The sequence below is a fragment of the Myotis yumanensis genome, unplaced genomic scaffold, assembly GCF_028538775.1.
Source record: "Myotis yumanensis isolate MYYU_CA2020_CCGP unplaced genomic scaffold, mMyoYum1.0.hap1 SCAF_18, whole genome shotgun sequence".
Taxonomy (NCBI): Eukaryota; Metazoa; Chordata; class Mammalia; order Chiroptera; family Vespertilionidae; genus Myotis; species Myotis yumanensis.
Window position 1 is genome coordinate 2,860,778 of NW_027223769.1, and position 7,110 is coordinate 2,867,887.

At 47.2% G+C, this 7,110-nt stretch overlaps 1 pseudogene; it reads left to right on the forward strand.

Moving 5' to 3' along the window:
- Positions 1-1,915: 1,915 nt before the first annotated feature.
- Positions 1,916-2,060, forward strand: LOC138997465 (small nucleolar RNA SNORA48; annotated as a pseudogene).
- The last annotated feature ends 5,050 nt before the right edge of the window (positions 2,061-7,110 follow it).

A 7,110-nucleotide genomic window follows, 5' to 3' on the forward strand; every position in this document is an offset into this window, starting at 1 on the left:
GACACACAGCCCTGGGCCCTGGGCTCCAAGCTGGACTCACCTAGCCTGGGCATGTTGCACTGACCCTTCCTTTCCTTGGGAATCTTAGCAGCTTGTGTCTCACTAAACTCCAGCATCACCACCTGTCAGTGGTCTGAGCGCCCAACTCTCCAGGGGCTGCCCTTCTAAGTCCACATGTGGGGGGTGCAGGTGGTGACAGACCTCTGAAGTCAGAGAGGAAGGAGCCCTGCACGGGTCGAAGAGATGCTGGAGGGGAAAAGGGTATGAGGGGAACAGCCCTTCACTGGGGACACCTCTCCTGGGCTGACTGGAAAGGTGCCTCCTCATTCATAACAAATCATGTAAATATCAACCTCTACAGCAACAGTGAGAAGCCCTGTCGCTTTAAGACAAAACGAGGGGTCCTGTCCTGTTGTCCGTTTGTTCCCTTGGAGCCTCTGCTCCATATTGTCAGCGCCTTGTCATGGCTGTAAGAGGAGTGCGCTGCACGCTTCTGACGGTGAAAAGTCTATAAAACGGGACGAATTTGGGTATGTTGACTTCATACACAGCTTCTGAACCTTAGTAGGTTTAACGTCAAACATATTTGGTGGGAAATGTATGCCCTAAATGGGCAAGTTTGGATTAGTGTTTGGAACAGCACGTTATACCACAGAGCGCCTTTGATGTCTGAAGGGAGGAAACTATGGAAATAGCTCTCAGCGATTATCCCCAATTCTAGGAATGTTCCCCCTTTTTCTGTTTTTGGGGCTCCACACACTCTAAGGTCATCGGGTCCTTGACCTTTCTCCATCCCTCTCCTCCCCTCCCCCTGCCCTCCACCTCCTCTTCAGCAGGCTCCTGTGGACTCAGTCAGTTTCTCCTGGAAGCCCAGCCTGGGGTCTCTTGCAAACTGGAAATCAGGACAACAGATGGAGCTGGTGACAAGAGTCTGCTGCTCTAGCTGCAGGGCCATGCCTCAATGGCTAGAACCCTAGCACCTCCTTTGAGAGCCACCTGCCTGGATCCCCAGCTCTTAGTTGGACACAGGAAACCCTGCCCTCAGTTGCACCCCAGATCCCTCAGTCTTGCTTGCCTACCCCCCAGGCCCTCAGTCATTGCCCCTCTCTGTCCAGGAGCCTCTGCAGACCTGACCCCCTCCTGCCCTGGCCCTTCCTCACTAGAGAGGGACCCGTCAAGCCCTTGGCTCCAGCCTTGGCCTCCCTGTCCTGACACCCAGAACCCCTCCTCGCTCTAGACTCCTAGTTCCCACTCAATTCTGTCTCCTGTCGCCCTGTCCCTCGTTCCTTGTTCTGTGTTTGTCTGCTCTTCTGCGCCTCCTCCTCACCAGAGGACTCTGTGCCCCTGGAGGCTGGCATCGGCCTCTCCCTCAGCTCACTCTCCTGGGGACACACCCCACCCCCTCCTCACTCTCCTGGGGACACGCCCCACCCCCTCCAGACAGCCCCACCACTTCCGCTGCCTTTACCCCGTTCACCTCCCCCAAGAGGCTGCCCTCGCAGGTATTCGCTGGACCTCCATTTGTGCAAAAGGCCTTGAGCGCCTCCTAGTGGCACTGACAGTTCGTGAGAGCACGTGCTTCCTCTAGGTTGGTTCTGAGACCCCACCCCCATCCTGGGACTACACCTGATACTCTCTCTGCCTCAGTTTATTTTGTCAAAGCAGAAGGCTCACATCATACTTCTTTTTTTTTTAAATACGAGAGAGAGAGAGAGAGAGAGAGAGAGAAACATTAATGATGAGAGAGAATCATTGATCGGCTGCCTCCTACATGCTCCCCACTGGGAATCGAGGCGCAACCAGGGCATGTGCCCTGACCAGAATCGAAGGATGCTCAACCACTGAGCTACACCAGAGAGGCTGCATAGTTCTTAAAAATAAAAGTAGTTGTGTTTTTGCTGTAAAAAGAAACTTTACCCCCTGGCAATGGGCAAGGAGACACCTGAATGGTGGTGCTGCTCTTGGATCAATCAGGGGCAAAGCAGATGTACAGCCCTTAGTTCATCCTAGCTTGATGCCTGTGTCGGTGGCCAGAGCTGTTTCATGCCTGAGGAGCATAAAAATAAATTTAAAAAATAAAATAAATAAAAATAAACTTTTAAGGAAGTTTATGTCTCAATGTGGAAACATTTTGGGACATATACTTTTTGAAGTGTTGTTGGCATTTGTTTCCCATGGCTGCATGTTCTTCCCAGGGCAGAAATCAAGGCACTGCAGGTCGTGCGCCCTCTGGAGGCTGCGGGAGGGAGCGTCTCCTTGACTCCAGCTTCAGTGAAGGCCCTCCTTCCCTGCACCCCGGGCAGCATCGCGCAGGTTTTTCTCCCCTTGCGTTCTTTCTAACGGCTGTTCTCACTCTGGCTTCTGCCTGTTTCTTATAAGGACACTGATTCCATTCGGAATCTCAAGATCCTTAACATCACCACATCTGCAAAGTCCTTCTTCTCACCTAAAGGGCTAATGCAGTGATGACGAACCTATGACATGCGAGCTAATTTTTTTTTTTTGGTTGATTTTTCTTTGTTAAATTGCATTTAAGTATATAAAATAAATATCAAAAATATAACTCTTTGCTTTACTATGGTTGCAAATATCAAAAAATTTCTATATGTGACATGGCACCTGAGTTAAGTTAGGGTTTTTCAAAATGCTGACACGCCGAGCTCAAAAGGTTCGCCATCACTGGTAATGGAAGGTTCCAGAATGAGACTCTGGATACCTCTGACGGCTATTACTCAGACTACCAAGTATAAAAAGAACTTGAAAATGTCCAGAATTCGTACTTAAGATCTCTTTTAAACACCATCCTTTACAAAACCTGTTTACTTGGTCAGGTAAAGTGTTGTCTGCTTATTTGCACCTCTTTCTGCTGCCGCCAGGCTGCCCCTTTCCCCTCACCTCCTGGACATTTGCACCACTGGCTGCCACCCCTGACAGGCTGGTTGCAGGGCGCTGATGAGGAAAGTTCATGGTGCTGGCTGACGTGGCACGTGCTCAGTGGCCAGGAGCACTGCTGCCCTGTGGGAGGAGCAGACGTGTCTCCTTACTTCTTTCATAGCCGACCCTCCAGGGGTGAAGTCATAATCAGGATTGAGGCAAGGAGACATCCACATTGTGTTTTCTAAGCATTTGATTATTTTACCTCCAAATACAAAGCCATGGAAATGCTAGTGAATATGCTGGCTGCATTTCCCACGGCTGGGGTAAGGATATCCCTAACAGACTAGTGATATGGTCAAAGAGAGAGTCGATGCTCTCCTTAAGCCAGATGTCTAACTGCTAAAGCCCGCCTGCATTTGTAGTGGGCAAGAGGGCCCCAGTTCTATAGAACCAGTTAGTGGTGAAATGTGTAAAACAGTATATTTTTTTTAGATAATGTGTTGCAAACCAGTGACAATGGTTGTAGTTTAATTACTTCTTACAAATTGAGCACAATAGCTGCACAATGAGATTGTCCTCAGATGTTTAAAAGACACACTCACACTAAAAATAAATAGTGCTTATGGATACACAACATTATGAATGTACTTAATGCCAGTAAATTGTGCACTTAAAAATGGCTACAATGGCAAATTTTATTTATGTGTATTTTGCCACATTAAAAATAAAGTTAAGAAGAAAAAAGAATGACCCCTTGCTTGCTGCAATAGGCTTGACACAGCTTAATAGAAAATAAAAGATGTAAGATAAATTGGCACTTGGAGTATGATATGCCTTATTGGGAGTTGAGAAGATGAGGGAGAGAACCAAGATGGCGGCATAGGTTAACGCTGGAGTTTGCTGCCTCAAACAACCACTTCAAAAATACAACTATAAGACAGAACGGACATCACCCAGAATCACAGGAAAGCTGGCTGAGGAGAGATTCTACAACTAGAAGTAAAGAGAAATCCGTACCAAGACTCAGAGGAGGCGCAGTGCGGAGGTCAAATACTAAGGTGCGGAGTGCATGTGGAGCGGGCCAGCGGCGGAGGGCGTGGTTGTTGTTTTCAATCAGGAGGGAGTTTCAGACTCTGAGCTCCAGATCCGGGCGAGTCTCTAGGGACCCAGACTCAAACTGGAGAAGCGGGAAGGCAGCTTTCTCTCCGAGGTTTGCAGTGGTTGCAGAGCCGCTGGGGACGGAACTGAGAGCAGCCATAACTGCTCGCTCCGCCCGCCCTGTAGATCCCCTGGGACCCGCCCCGCCCAAGCACTGCACAGAGGCATTTGCCAGAGAGCCTCAGGAGAGGCTCCGCCCTAGAGATTCAGCACAGAAGCTCTCCCACTGCAGACACAGCTGACTCCCATAGCCAGTTAGCCTTGAGGCCAATTTACCCCCAGTATTGCCGACAACAATCAAGGCTTAACTACAACAAGACTGTGCACAAAGACCACAAGGGGGTGCACCAAGAAAGCATAAAAAATGTGGAGACAAAAAAACATGACAGAAATGGAGGATATAGAGCTAAAAAATGCACTTTTGAGGGCTTTCAATAATTTGCTAGAAACTGCCAATAAACTTGATGAGAGCCTCAAGAAAACTAATGAGACCCTCGATGTTGTGATAAAGAACCAACTAGAAATTAAGCATTCACTGACTGAAATAAAGAATATTATACAGACACCCAACAGCAGACCAGAGGAGCACAAGAATCAAGTCAAAGATTTGAAATGCGAAGAAGCAAAAAACACCCAACCGGAAAAGCAAAATGAAAAAAGAATCCGAAAATACGAAGATAGTGTAAGGAGCCTCTGGGACAGTTTCAAACGCACCAACATCAGAATTATAGGGGTGCCAGAAGATGAGAGACAGCAAGATATTCAAAACCTATTTGAAGAAATAATGACAGAAAACTTCCCCCACCTGGTGAAAGAAGTAGACTTCCAAGTCCAGGAAGCGCAGAGAACCCCAAACAAAAGGAATCCAAAGAGGACCACACCAAGACACATCATCATTAAAATGCCAAGAGCAAAAGACAAAGAGAGAATCTTAAAAGCAGCAAGAGAAAGAGACTCAATTACCTACAAGGGAATACCCATACGACTGTCAGCTGATTTCTCAACAGAAACTTTGCAGGCCAGAAGGGAATGGCAAGAAATATTCAAAGTGCTGAATACCAAGAACCTACAACCAAGATTACTTTGTCCAGCAAAGCTATCATTCAGAATTGAAGGTCAGATAAAGAGCTTCACAGATAAGGAAAAGCTAAAGGAGTTCATCACCACTAAACCAGTATTATACGAAATGCTGAAAGGTATCCTTTAAGAAGAGGAAGAAGAAGAAAAAGGTAAAGATACAAATTATGAACAACAAACATGCATCTATCAACAAGTGAATCTAAGAATCAAGTGAATAAATAATCTGATGTACAGAATGAACTGGTGATTATAATGAATCAGGGACATAGAAAGGGAATGGACTGACTATTCTTGGGGGGGAAAGGGGAGTGGGAGATGCGGGAAGAGACTGGACAAAAATCGTGCACCTATGGATGAGGACAGTGGGTGGGGAGTGAGGGCGGAGGGTGGGGTGCGAACTGGGAGGAGGGGAGTTGGGGGAGGGGGGAAAGAGGAACAAATGTAATCTGAACAATAAAGATTTAATTAAAAAAAAAAAAGATTTTGTGTCTTTAGTACCTTGTGCAAAAATTGACCATTTATCATCATGATTTAAGTTTGTCATCCCAGGTCCCTCATCATGTCAGACATGCAGCGATTTTAAGTTTGGGGTCTTTTGTTACATAGCAATAGATATCAGGAAGGAGGCTTATTGTTACATGATTGCTACATGTTGATGGAGCTGGAATTATTCACATTATATAGAGTCAAACTGAAGGAATGTTACTCATTTCCCAGCATGCAGTTATTTACAGGCGAGTTAATTCCGTTTTTGAACAATGGGCACACATTCTGCACGGGCTTAGGGTGGTTGTAAGGACACAAAAATGAACCTGCCAGTTCACTTTTGAACTGGCCTCATGGAGCTGATATTCTATTGAAGAGGAAAAGGCAATCTATATATATAAAAGCCAAGCGACTGGAACGACCAGAACGATCAGTCACTATGATGCACACTGCAGCCCACCAACCACTCGTTTGGGAGCAGGGCCAGCCGGCCAACCTCCCACGGCCCCTCCCCCTGGCCAGCCCCACCCCAATTGGGGGCAGGGCCAACCTGCCACATCCCTCCCGCCCTGTCTGGCCCAGCCCCGACCCATGCACCAATTCATGCAGTGGGCCTCAAGTCAAGAAATAAACTAGCAGTATTTCAAATGGCGATAAGTCCTCTGAAGTGTAATAAAGTGGGGTGAAGGAGAGAGGGAATGGGTGGGTTGGGGTTTACTTTCTTATATAAGATGGTCAGGGAAACCCTCCATGACTATGTGACATTTGAGCAAGACCTAGAAGCGGGAGAAAGGGGTCATGGAGGTCTCTAAAGAAAAATTATTTAGAGAGATGAAACAGCTAGGGCAAAAACCTGGGCAGGAGGATGCTGGCCATGTTCAAAGGTCAGGATGCCACTGTGGCCAGGTGAGGAGAATGACATGAGAAGTGTAGACAGGGACCAGACTTTTTAGGGCTCTGTTATCAAAGGGTGATCTGTAAGAAGCTAAAGAGCCTGGGACAGAAAGTAGACCAACCGCATCGCTCTGTGTCCTGTTTATTTCAGCTGACATGTTCTTCATTGCAAGACTCTCAACCAAAGCACTGAGTTGCTTGACCTTCTGGTGGAAACTCCCTGTCTTGTGCAGACCAGCCCTTTGAGCAGCGCTAATGTGGGACCTTGTGGGTTGTGGTGTAGACTTTGGATTTTGGTGTGATTGAGGCGTGAGTGACGTGACAGACAGGCTTTGAGAAGAAAAAGGATGACCTGACTTGGGTTTTTTAAAGAATTCATCTCTAAGAATTCACAGATCCTGCTCTGGGGAGATTGCTGTAAGGTGGGTTAAGGAGGCAGCAGGAAGACCAGTTAGGAGACTGATACACTAACCCCATGTATTAGTGATGGTGGCTTGGACCTGAGTGTTTGGGTTCTATCTTTGTAGACTGACTGGGGGTGTGCTGATGGATTAGAGATTACCGCCAGAGCAAGAGAGACAGAAAGTGTCATGCCAAGATTCCTGACCTGAGCAC